At 41.6% G+C, this 11,835-nt stretch overlaps 1 pseudogene; it reads left to right on the top strand.

Annotated features, from left to right (window-relative positions):
• The first annotated feature begins 7,847 nt into the window (after positions 1-7,847).
• LOC100426097 (HAUS augmin-like complex subunit 6) lies at positions 7,848-11,068 on the top strand (annotated as a pseudogene).
• Positions 11,069-11,835: the final 767 nt, after the last annotated feature.

The following is an 11,835-nucleotide window of genomic DNA, read 5'->3' as shown; positions in this document are numbered from 1 at the left end:
TTATGTTTCTAATTGTACCTTCTACTTTTTTCTTTCTAATTATTGAGCTTATTATTTGTAGAGGTGGCAGGAAAGTGTTCTTTAAAATACTTTTCCTTCTTTAAGAGTGTAGCAGGTTTTCTCATGAAAGCATGAGGAATGTGCAGGAAGCATTACCCCAGCTAACAATTTTCATTTCATTGTATTTTTGTTTTCCATTGTGAAATATCTTTTCCATTTCATCTTTTAGACCACCAATTTGTTACTACTGTGACCATCTTTTGTTTATTTATTTTAATACAATTTTAAACTGACCATAATGCTTTAAGTTATGTGCTTTTTTGTGCTTTATTTCTATTTCCTGGAAAGTCTGTGTTATGTTAAAAATTTAACTTTTCATGTGATTCTTCTATTAGTTTCTCTTGAAAGAAGATGTAGTAGGAGTAAACTGCTTTTGTGTGTACTTCATCACCCTTTGGGGAACTGCCTCTTTGTGGGGCTGCCAACCACAGGATCATAACTCCATAACCATTAGTGAGGACACAAGGGCCTTGGTGGGTGACTTAATCCTGGCGTTAGGATCTTGGGCAGAAAAAACCAGGGTCACATGCCTTTACCCTAGAAGCAAAATTGTGGCCTTCTTGTCTTCAGAGAAGGAGATGTGCTCTTTCGCTTTGACTCATATGACAAGGAATTACCTGACGATAAGTCAGTGCAGATTTTGGGCATCTAAACAGGTGAATGACCACAACTGCCTCTTCATTAATAAGTGACAGAGCCAGGATTCAGATCCAAGTCTGTCTGACACCAGAGTTTTTGGGCTTAACCATTATGATATACTTTCTGCAAAATATTCATCTTCTTTAAAAGGGACTATCCTCTCTTTGTCCAAGGCAATATTTCCCCTGAGCCTCTTGACACCATTATCTGTTGCTTCCTCTGGGTCTTTGTTCTATTAATCACTTCTCATCCCTTTGTATTTTCAACTTCTTACTCTTTATTGGATTCCTTTCCCCCCTAGACATAGTTCTCTTCTCTGCTCATTGTCCTGGTCTAGCCTCTGAAGAGTCAAGAGTAGCTATCATTTAACCATTGTATAACATTGTGTCAATCTTTTTTCTTAGATGAGCCACCATTCTGGAAAAGAAAGATAAAAATATGTACCTTATTGTGAGGATTCATCACATTAAAGGCTCAATATATGACCAAAGATACTACTGTTTTGTTTGTTAGATTATGAAGGCAAAGATGAGTTCCCAAGCATAAGTTCCTAAGCAAAAGGGTATTGATGTTGAGTTCACCTCTCTCTTGTGTACAGATGCTAAATATTACTCCCCCATAGCCCAATTCCTCTATCAAAGTTATGGGAGCAAACAGCCAGGGAGCACCTCCTGATTTAGTCTTACCATGCTGAGGCTGCTGATATCTGGGGCATGACAAACATTTAATTATCTATTGCTGTATTATAACCAACCCTAATATCTTAGTGGCTTAAAATGATAATATAATTCCATTATCTCTAACAGTTTCTGTGGGTCAGGAATTCAGGAGTGGCTTGGCTGGGTGCTTCCAGCTGTGGGTCTCTTATGAGGTTGCAGTTAGATGTTAGTCCTCTGAAGGCTCAACTAGAGCTGCAGGTTCTTCTTCCTCATGGTTGACGAGTTGGTGTTGGTTTTTGGTAGAAGATCTCATAGTTCCTATTCACAGGAAAATCCAGAAAAAGTGACTTTCAGGGAGTGAAAATCTCAAGAACCAAGACCATGAGGTGGAAATGACCTTAGTGAGTTTGCGGAACAGAAACATGGCCACTCTCTTTAAACATGTCTGTCTCCCTTCTTCATGAATGAACTCCCATTGCCTTCAGGGAAAGGGTTTCATTCATACCTCAGCTCCTTCCTCAGTGCCTAACACACAGCTTTGTCATGGTGCCACATGTTCCCTTAGATGAAAATTCTTCTTCAGGCTCATCTTGTATATTTCTTGCCCAAGTGCTAGAGTCAGTCATTTCTCCAAGGAAGCCTGTTTCTTTTACTAGAGAATTTTATTAGAAACCAAGTTCTGGACACTAGATATTCCTATTGCTACAGGGGTGTCATTGCTTCTAGACTCTCTCAGCTGACAGAACAAAGAAATACATATGTGTATGTTAACTCACATCCCCAGGGAAAGTAACTTTATTAACTAGTATATGATGCTTATGTGCAGTCCTTTTTGCCTTTAGTCTTAGAGACCCCGTTCATTTCCCAAGTTAGTCAGGTCAGCTCTTATCCACTCAACTCCTTTCAGTGTGATTACTTCTCATATCTGTAACCCAGTAAGAGTCTTTTGTCATGGTCTGCCTTCTATCCTGGGACTCCCTGACCTAAACAATTTTTAAAATGTGCATAACTACTTTGCATACTTTGGGCTATAAAGTTCCATGGGTTTTCATAATGCGTAATGTCATGTATTCACCATGACAGTGTCATACAGTATAGTCTTACCATCCCCTAAATTTCCTTCATTTCACCCTCCTTCTTCCCCCCCAAGTTCCTGGAAACCCCTGGTCTTTTTACTGCTCTATAGCCTTTGCCTTTTTCAAATCACATATAATTGGAATCATACATTACGTAGCCTTTCATACTAACTTTCACTTGGATAAGAGCTAGAAGAATTCCTTGGAATACCAGGCAGAGTCTCTTGTCCTCTTCCCTTACTATCCCCCAAAGAAACAGAGTCTGTCTCTGTGTGGTGAACTGCCTGGAGCTGGGGAAGGGGTGACACAGACACTCCTGTGGTTACCACTACTGGGACTATGCTGGGTCAGACATGAAGCCAGCTCAGCACTGGGTCTCACTCAAGGCCTTTGGTGCCCATGGCCTTGCTACTGCTGACGTTCACTCAAGGCCCAAAGGCTTTTCAGTTGGCAAATGGCAAATCCAGCCAGGCTTGTGTCCTTTCCTTTAAGGCAGTGAGCTCCCCTCTGCCCCAGGGCAGGTTCAGAAATACCACTTGGGAACCAGGGTGTGGAGCTGGGAATCTACTTGGTGCTGTGCTCTACTGCAGCTGAGCTGGAACCCAAGCCACAAGACAAACTCCTTCCCACTCTTTCCTCTCCTTTCCTCATGCAGAAGGAGGGTCTCCCCATGGCCAACACTGTCCCAGGGCCATGGCAAGTAGTGCCTGGCTACTGCTGATGTTCACTCAAAGCTCAAGTGCCCTTTGGTCAGCTTGTGATGAATGCTGCCAGGCCTGGATCTCTCCCTTCAGGGCAGTGGGCTCCCCTCTGGCCCAAGGTGGGAGCAGAAATGCTGTCCAGAATACAAGGCCTGGAATCGGGGGCCCCAGGAGCCTGCTTGGTACTCTACCCCACTGTGGCCGAGCTGGTGCCCAAGCTGCAAGACAAAGTCCCCTTTAGTCTTCCCCCTCTTTTCCTCAAGCAGAAGGAGTCCCTCCCCATGGCCACCACAGCTGGAATGTGCTGGGTCATACCTGAGGCCAGTACAGCCCTGGGTCTCATGCAAAGCCTGCGGCAAGTACTGCCTGGCTACCCCTGATGTTTATTCAAGGCCCAAGGGCTCTTAACTCAGCAGGTAATTAATCTTGTCAGGACTGAGTCCTTCCCTTTAAGGCAGTGGATTCTCTTCTGGCCCAAGGTGTGTTTAGAAATGTCATCCAGGAGCTAGGTCCTAGAATGGGGGCCTGGGGGACTTTGCTTGGTGCTCTGTTCTACTGTAGTTGAGCTGGTATCCAAGTTGCAAGACAAAGTCCCCTTTACTCTCCCCTCTTCTTGCCTCATGCAGAGAGAAGTCTCTCTCAGAGCTGCACTGCCTGAGGTTGGAGGAGTGATGTGAGCACTGCCTTGGCTGCCTCAGCTGGTGTCTCCCTAGGTCACATGCCCCCCAAGTCCACTGGCTCTGAGCCCAGCACAGCACCTGGACTTAGCCAGGAATTGCAGTCCTTGTGGTCTAGACTGCCTTTCAAGCTTATTTAGGACACCAGAGTGCTTTAGCCTGTGGTGGTGGGGCTAGGTGGAACTCAGGTTCTGACTGTTGAGATGGATGATTTGCCTCTGGCTAGGGGTGGTCTAAATGCTCCCTCCATGGGTGCCATCTGAATTCCACCTCATGTCGCTTTCTGCTGTGACAGGGCAGCACTGAGTTCCAATGCAAAGTCTTACAATCACTGCACCCCCTTTCTCCCAAGCACACAGATTCTCTGCACCATGTGGCTACTGCCAGGGGATGAGAGAGGAGTGGTGTTGGTAATTCAAGGCTGTCTTTCCCACACTCTTCAGTGCCTCTTTCCTTGACATGATGTTAAAACCAATCACTCACTTGATTTTTGGTTCTTTTTTTTTTTTTTTTTTTTTTTTTTTTTTTTTTTTTTTGAGACGGAGTCTCGCTCTGTAGCCCAGGCTGGAGTGCAGTGGCCGGATCTCAGCTCACTGCAAGCTCCGCCTCCCGGGTTCACGCCATTCTCCTGCCTCAGCCTCCCGAGTAGCTGGGACTACAGGCGCCCGCCACCTCGCCCGGCTAGTTTTTTGTATTTCTTAGTAGAGACGGGGTTTCACCGTGTTATCCAGGATGGTCTCGATCTCCTGACCTCGTGATCCACCCGTCTCGGCCTCCCAAAGTGCTGGGATTACAGGCTTGAGCCACCGCGCCCGGCCGATTTTTGGTTCTTATGAAAGTAGTTTCTTGCATGGTTAGTTGTTCAATTTGGTGTTCCTTTGAATGGGCGGGGTCGGGGGGAACAATTGTTGGAGGGTTCTATTCAGCCATCTTGCTCCATCTCCTCTCATTGTTAATTAGTGTAGATTTAATCTGCTTCCAGGAAAATGCGTGAGGTTGTGCCTTGTGTGTTTGGGAACCAGGATTGGTGTACAAAAGATCCCAGAGACAAAAAGCTTTAAGTTGAAGTATTGCTTGTCTTCAGTGTTGGGGAACTCCTGCTCCCTGGAGGTCAAATTTTCTTTTTTTTTTTTTTTTTCCTAAGATGGAGTTTCGCTCTTGTCGCCTAGGCTGTGGAGTGCAATGGCATGATCTCGGCTCACCGCAACCTCTGCCTCCCGGGTTCAAGTGATTCTCCTGCCTCAGCCTCCCAAATAGCTGGGATTACAGGTGCCTGCCACCACGTCTGGCTAATTTTTGTACTTTTAGTAGAGACAGAGTTCGTCATTGTTGGCCAGGCTGGTTTCGAACTCCTAACCTCAGGTGATTCACCCACCTTGGCCTCCCACAGTGCTGGGATTATAGGCGTGAGCCACTGTGCCTGGCGAGTTCAAGTTTTAATTCACAGGATGTTCAAAGCAGTTGTGTAAGTGTTTTCTTTTCTGAATAGAATTTCATTTTTCATCCTTTTCTTTGGAAGTTAAGGGGTTGCTATGCAATTTACAGATGGACCAAATATCTATAGTTTCTTCTGTTGTTTGATTGTGAGACTTATTATTTTTGTTTTTTGGATGGGTGACCGTATTTTTTTTATTACTCAAATCAGTCTCCCCAGCATTTGGGGATCAGAGTTTTTAAGGACAACTTGGTGGGTGGGGGGAAACCAGTGAGCCGGGAGTGCTGATTGGTCATCAGGTCAGAGATGAAGCCACAGGGAATGGAAGATGTCTTCTTGTGCTGAGTCAGTCCCTGGGCGCGGGAGGGGTAGGGGGGTGGGGAGTGGGGCGGGGTGGGTACAACGGTGAGACTTTTTCCTATGTGTGAGCCCATGCAAACTGAGAAACAGGGAGTGGAGAATCCAAGAGGTTTCTTTAATCCTACCAACATGTCCATTTTTCTGATGCTTTCTGATGCTGCCTAAATAGATGACAGTTGCAGAAGCCATGTGACCCTTGAATGTTGGTGTGGATGTGATATGACTGAGGAGAGAAAGAGGTTTCCTTTAAAAGGCATCTCTACATTAGATAGGTGAGCCTGTTTGTGGAGGTTATTGGAAAGGGTGTAAAGGTTTTATTAACTTTCAGGGAAAAAAATTTTAAATCAAACCCAAATTCCAAGTGCCTTAAATTTGTTAGCCCTTCAATAAAAAAACTCTGCAGCCTGGGAGAAGGTGGCAAGTGTTTGGGAGCTGAGCCATCACTTAAACCGCGTAAGGTGTGCAAATTCATTAAGAAAATTAAAGAAATACGTCTTTGGAGGACTGAATCTTATAATAGGTTTGTACTTGAAAAGATTATTTGCAAATGAAGAAATTGAATTACTGAATTGTTTTTTTTTTTTTTTTTTTTTTTTTTTTGAGACGGAGTCTCGCTCTGTCGCCCAGGCTGGAGTGCAGTGGCGCGATCTCGGCTCACTGCAAGCTCCGCCTCCCGGGTTCACGCCATTCTCCTGCCTCAGCCTCCCGAGTAGCTGGGACTACAGGCACCCACAACCGCGCCCGGCTAATTTTTTGTATTTTTAGTAGAGACGGGGTTTCACCGTGGTCTCGATCTCCTGACCTTGTGATCCGCCCGCCTCGGCCTCCCAAAGTGCTGGGATTACAGGCGTGAGCCACCGCGCCCGGCCTACTGAATTGTTTAAAACCTTTTAGTCATAAGGAATATTATACTCTTAGGAATAACACAAAATATATAAATAAAAAATGTGTAAAGAACCCTGTCAAAATCACAAAGATCCTAAAAATAATTTTAATGGTGTTCTTGTTTTCTCATATAAATACTTACTCTTAAAAATCTTTTCAGATGAGAAAAGGCAAAATGTAATTTTAGTTAAATGACCTTAATGTTCCTTCCAAGTACAATATGAGGAATAAAAGATATGCAAATTAACTTTAGGCGTAATGAGTAACCATAAAAAGGGTTATAAAACCCTTCCACAAAGATTTTAATATTATTTAGTTGAGGGAGAGATTTTATAGCTATATCCAGTTCCCATTAATACTCCCAAGCAGGGGAAACATTTTTATTTTTTGATAAAGTTTGGCTTAAAAGAAGTCTATACTTGTTCTCTCTGAATTTGCCTCAGTGGGAAATAAAAATACAAACATGAGATTTTTAGTTTATTTAAGACTTTTAATTTATTTATACTTTACAAAACAGTTAAATACCTAAATTCCTTACACTTCATTTGTAAATTGGATGTTTTTATTAATTATAATAATATTTAAATATATAAATAAAAACATAGGTCTTCAATTAAATTGAGCCATAATTTAAACCTATAGTGTATATAAATTTGGTTTTTATAAACTTCAGACAGTATTCTATTTATGTAGAGTTTATTCATCACTTAAACCAACTGGGGCCTAGTTTTATAATGTTCTTGTTTCCCTGTAAAATTGTTGTTATAAACTGTGATTTCATTATCCTTTAAAATTAACTTATGTTTTCTAAAATCCATCATTGATTTAGGAGCTTTAGAACAATTTAATATTATGGCACTTGTAAATCTTTTTATCTTGACACTTTTAAATAAGAGATGCAGAAAGTGAAGTTTATTGTTACCACATTATCTTCATTTTTAAAAAAAATCTATGTATTCTCATGGATATAAATTAATTTGTTCTTCAAATTACCCAAATGAAGGTAGTTATACCAAAGGATTATATACATTGTCCAAAAATGTGCTTGATAAGATACTTATGCTTTAAACATTAGAACTTTTAAGCTTAAGTTACATTGTCCTTTACTCCCTGTTTAGTTAAGAACATATTGTAGGCTTTGAGTAGCAGCTGCGGCCACATTTCCATGACAGGCTCCATTTTCTGGAGATTGTACAGCCTTGTGAGGTGAAATGGCTCCAGCGAGTGAGATGAAGGCAGTGGCAAAGAAGGGACCTCCGAGACCTCAGGCTGCCCATAAGGAGGGATCCTGAGGACCCTAAGAATCACTAAGGCTTGTGCTTTTTTTCTTTGCAATCACTGTGCCTACCGCGAGGATGACCTTGGCCTGGATCACCACTTTCCAGAACAAGCATCTCTGAATGTATCTGCAGGTGCTTTGAGCCTGGCCCAGCTTTGACCATGGCCTGCAGAGAGGGTGTCAAACACACACTTTGGAGTGAACATGTTTGATAACCCATACCGTGATGCCTTTCATATAGTTTCTTATTTTTTGTTTCAAATACTGGACGAGTCTCTCACCAAAGAAGTTTTTAAATTTTGTTGGCCTCCATTTGACCAAAAAAGTAATACCGTATTCAGGAAACATTGCTGTGAATGGTTAACAAGGATTTCTGCTGAATGTGGATGCTTTCCTCAAATTGTTGTTCACTATTTATTTCCCCTGGCGGTTCTGTTTATTCATCTGATGTAACATCTTGCAAGACTTGTTGTAATACAATATGTTAAAACCAATTCTAAAAATTCTTTATGTTTTGCAGACATTTAACGTGAAATCACAAGGTTTGCACAAGCACAATGCCAGATGCCATTTAGCACGTAAAAAATGTTTACAAATTTTGCAAAGAGCCGATTGTATTACCCCAAAATCTCAGGACAATGTGCAATTATTAGTTAGGTATGTCTGAAATTTGAGATCTAGATGTATAGAACCGCAAAACCAAATTAAAAAAAAAAAAAATGGAACCCTATGATGACCAAAGTAGTATAGAAGAAAAAACTCAAAAGGTTGGGCCTTTGTGAACTCAGTGAATGAAACACTCGTGTTTCTGGAAAAAGAGAATTTGTTAGTTCAGTCCTTAGCCTAACCGATGTGCTTTAGATGGAACTAATCTTATTAGTTGACTCTTGACAAAATTGAGAGACAAATGTGTCAGTTGCACGTAGGAAATGTTTATGAGGCTGGAAAATGGAAACTCTTAACAGTTATTCTGTTATTTAATGAAGTCTTGAAAGTAATGAAATAGGAAAGTCAGGCTGACCAAGCACGATTGACAATAGACCTTCACTACCTGGAAAAAGATGCCAAATTTCAGAGATAATCAGATCTGAAGCATATAAGCTATAGAACAAAAAGATCTCACAATTATAAGACATTCTATTGTTGAAAAGCAAGGGGAATGACATAGGAAGTGGAAAGAATTTCTTGGTCTGTCTTCCTTCACTCTAATTAAAGGTTGAACTCCAGTTGTGGGTCTTTTACCACCTATGTCTCCCCTTTCGTTTGGTCTTACCTCAGAAGTGCATGCAAAGAGTATTCTTTTTCAGTATCCTGCTTCACTGGTATTGGCAGAATGATTTCCTGTGTTGCTTAATCAAAGAGAATTTATCGTTGCCTGGATTCTCTTAGAAACCACTGTATCAGATTTTGGCCTTAGATAGATAACCAAGAAAATGGTTGCAGAGGAGACAATGATACCTTGGGCTGTACATGATGTAGCCAACAGCCCTGCCTCTTTCTTGTTGCGGTCAGCTTCATCATCAGATAGAAACAATGTTACACCACTTGAAAAGGACAGGAAGATGAGAACTCCCAGAGAGACAAATAAAACAATTTTTAAGAAAATACCAGATTTTGAAGTGGAAGATTCTCCATTATCAGATGTTGCAAAGAACAGAGAGTAGTGCATTTGGAGGGTCTCTGCCAGTTAAAAAAAAAAGTGATCAGTTCCAAAAAAAGCAAGATCATCTGCTAGAAGAGGTTGCTGGAGCAGTTTTATCTGGTTCACCACAGCTCTGTGAAAGAAAATAAGTAAATTTAGGGGAACTAATTGACTCTCTAGGTTCTAACCTCTTCTTAACAAGGAACCAGATTTCCCATACTCAGAAGACTTGATAATGGAAATTAGGAGCTCATGGAGAAAAACTATTGAAATGGAAGAAAACAGAACTACAGAACCAATTGAAATGGATACTGAGCACACAGAAGTATTGCTGGGATCATTACCTGATTTGCATAATCAAAGAGAATTTAGCATAGTCAGTTTTCTCTTAAACCACTGTATGAGATTTTGGCCAGTCTCATTTGACTGAAATGAGATTGCAAGTGTGTGTCTCAGAAATATGCGGTGATCAGTCACATAGGTGAACCACCAACACAAAATCAGTCTGATTTGTTGAGTAAGAAAATAATTTGCGCTGGGGGCAGTGGCTCACACCTGTAATCCCAGCACTTTGGGAGGCCAAGGTGGGCAGATCACGAGGTCAGGAGATCGAGACTGTCCTGGCTAACACGGTGAAGCCCCGTCTCTACTAAAAATACAAAAAATTGGCCGGGCGTGGTGGCGAGGCCCCTGTAGTCCCAGCTACTCGGAGGCTGAGGCAGGAGAATGGCGTGTACCCGGGAGGCAGAGCTTGCAGTGAGCCGAGATTGCGCCACTGCACGCCAGCCTGGGCAACAAAGCGAGACTCTGTCTCAAAATAAAATAAATAAATAAATAAGCAAATAAGTAAATAAATAAATAATAATTCGCAAGCAAGATTTGGAATGTACAGCTTTACCAACCAAGCGCTCAGAAACTAGCCAAATAGGCATTTTCCCCTGCTGTCAGCAATGGGATAGATGAGTTGGGTAGCAGTAAAGAGGAGTATATGAAAATACTGGACCATTCACAGGCTTCTTGTAACACACCTTCCATGAATAAAACTACATTATGGAACTCTTTTCAGATATCAAGTGGAATTAGTTGTAAGGATATTGATTTTAGCATATTTGCATTTGGCATGAAACTTTTCTGGAGGAGGGTGGTTCCCTAAGTGTTAAAAGTTCCAGTAGTTTAGAATCCAGTTTAAACTGGAGCCAAGTAGTCCTGTGGACAGTGGCATTTTTCTAGGAGATGTTATGGGAGATGGACAGACTATTCCAGAATCAGACTTCAATTTATAGGCTGTTTGCAGTAGATATGAGGCTCTGAAGAAATCTCTTTCCAAGAAAAAGAAGAATCTTACCTGTCTAATCTTGAAACACTTGAAAGACACAAACCAGAATTGAGCCCTACTCCCCAAAATGTGCAAACAGATGATATGCTTAACTATTTGGACACTCATGATTTGCACATTGAATATACAAAACTACCTTTACACATGGCTCTTGGTGAAAGAAAAGTCTCTTTCACCGCTAATTAAGTTTCCTCCAGTGGAACAAAGATTGACCACAATACCATGTAGTTTTGGAGAACTTCTACCTAATTCAAACGAAGAAGACATCTTGAGTAAGATCCTTGATGCAACAGAATCTCCGTCTGACTTGACAAGATGAAGCAATACAGAGTTAATATAACTATGATGTACTTAGACTGAAGCTATGCCACAGGATAGAAACTGATTTGTAAGTTAAATACATGTTGGAAGTATAACACTCTTCTTCAAGGTCCAAAAAATTCTAAATGCCTTTTAGCTTCCTGTAGTATTTTTAGGTAAGGAAAGTATGTTGAATTATTTCTCCTTGTAGGGATATGGGGTTGAAATGTGAAGTATTTGGAAAGCAAATGTCAAGCAATGGGAAGCCATTTTGATTTCTTGAGTACACTTGCAAGCATTAAGTAAATGACCAAAGTAGTAGTTTAATTTATTATAATTTCAGTTAATTAACATAACGATGTGTAGTTTTTGTTGTACCTTCACTAAGTGGTTAATATAGTAGCCACTGAAGTTACTGATCTTTCAATGTAAAGAAATATACTTTTATTGTTTTTTGTTTCTGTGTTTTTTTGAGACAGAGTCTCGCCCTGTTGCCTAGGCTGGAGTGCAGTGGTGCGATCTCAGCTCACTGCAGCCCCTGCCTCCAGGGTTCAAGTGATGCTCATGCCTCAGCCACCCAAGTAGCTGGGACTACAGGCGCATGTCACCACGCCCGTCCAATTTTTGTATTTTCAGTAGAGACGGGGTTCTACCATGTTGGCCAGGCTGGTCTCGAACTCCTGGTCTCAAGTGATCCAACCGCCTCAGCCTCCCAAAGTGCTGGAATTACAGGCATGACCCACCGCACCTGACCTTTTATTCTTTCTTTATGGGACATTCTGTATC

This window comes from Macaca mulatta, chromosome 10, assembly GCF_049350105.2.
Source record: "Macaca mulatta isolate MMU2019108-1 chromosome 10, T2T-MMU8v2.0, whole genome shotgun sequence".
In the NCBI taxonomy this organism is placed as follows: Eukaryota; Metazoa; Chordata; class Mammalia; order Primates; family Cercopithecidae; genus Macaca; species Macaca mulatta.
The sequence above is the reverse complement of the archived record's forward strand: the minus strand, read 5'-3'. Positions and strand labels throughout refer to the sequence as shown.